Source organism: Pygoscelis adeliae, unplaced genomic scaffold, assembly GCF_000699105.1.
Source record: "Pygoscelis adeliae isolate BGI_AS28 unplaced genomic scaffold, ASM69910v1 Scaffold442, whole genome shotgun sequence".
Lineage (NCBI taxonomy): Eukaryota > Metazoa > Chordata > Aves > Sphenisciformes > Spheniscidae > Pygoscelis > Pygoscelis adeliae.
Genome location: NW_008824191.1, coordinates 813,269 through 814,885, shown reverse-complemented (window position 1 = coordinate 814,885; position 1,617 = coordinate 813,269).

Here is a 1,617-nt window from a genome sequence, read left to right as displayed (position 1 = left end):
TGGCCTTTTGGGGCCCCCCCCCCCCCCTGCCAGGGCAGCAGGGGGGAAGGCAGCCCCGAGCCCCCCCCCCCACCCAGACACACACATTGGCTTAGTAAATGACCCGCCTGAGCATTGCCAAAACCTAGCCACAACCGAGCATCACCGCAGAGAGAAGAAACAGGGCAAGTCCTTCCTCGCCTGCCCGAAGGCCACAAACAAAAGAGGAAGGAGCCGCAGAGCAGGGGAAGACCCGGAGCCCTCACCCACCCTGGGTGCGGCAGCGTGGCAGGGGGCCAGGCGCTCCGGGACAGGCAGTGCTGCAAAACAGCCTGCCCAGAAAGGATCCCCTTACTTTCTGCAACCAAACTCCCTCGCCGAGAGGAAAACAGGTGTGCAAATGAACGCACACGCACGTGCATCGCCAGGCCACCTTCCTTAGCGGCTCTGCACCCCCACGGACGGGCACACAGGCGGAGAAAACATCCCTCCATGCTTGCACTGGTGGTGACACATCCTGGGGACAGGGAGTCCCGGCACAGTGGTGCTGGAGCCAAGCCGGGACAGAGGGAACAATTGGAGCTTTTTTCCCCTCCCGCATGCTAATCCCGTCCCGAGAGGCATCTGCTGCCCGCCTGGGGTGGGTGACCTCCCGCGGCCACAGCTGGGGCAGAGGGACCCAGCCCAGCCTGGGGCTGTGGCTTGGCCCTGGCAGGGAGGGCAGCGGTGCTGGACTCTGCTCCCTTGGCACGGGACACTCTCGTCACTGGCACGGCCAGGGTGACCAGGCTGTGCGTGGTGCCCATGGATGTTAGCCAGAAACGCAAGGTGCCACTCTCCATCCTCCACCGACCCTGCTGTCCTGCTGGGCATCATTTGAGCTCATCCAAAAGTTTTTGGGGAGCTGTGGGGAGCAATCCTGCCGTGAGCCCCTTCCTGCACCCAAATTGAAATGCTGTGAGCCAAAACATCCCCCAAAATCACAGCCATGTGCAGCGGCACCGATGTCCATGTGGAGTGTGACAGTCCCCCCGCCACAGCCGCTCTGTGCCATGCCCTGTCATGGCCTGGCAAAGCCCGGAGCAGATTCCTGGGGGAGGCCAACTTTCCATTGCGCATGGCGCTTTGAAAGACAGTGGTGGGTTTTTTTTTTTTTTTACTTTGCTTTATTTGAAGTTGCTCTTCAAAGAGAATGAGCCGCACGCAGAGCTGGGGGTGGCGGGGACACACACACACACAAGCAGACAATGCGATGCCGCAGGGCTGAAGATGACAGAGGGGACACACGGGATGCTCCCCACTGAGCACAGAAAGCTGGGGTGCCTCCTAACCTCTCCCCAGGGTGGTCCAGGGCAGCATCGCTGCAACAGAGATGTGGCAAATAAAACCACCCAAGGGCACTTGGCAGCTCTGCCCACCGCGTGCTGGGCCCTGCCAGAGTCACTCACCTGCAAAAAGCCACTCTGCAATGGGCGATGCCTGACGCTGGCTGGATCTAACGCCCTAGAGATGGCATCACACTGTACCCCTGCCTCTCAGCTGGGGGAGCATCCCTGGCCCCGCCCCCCAGACACTCCTCTCTGCCAGTGCCCGCTGTGGGAAACACGTCCTGTGGCCAAGGGCGGTGGTGTTTTGAAG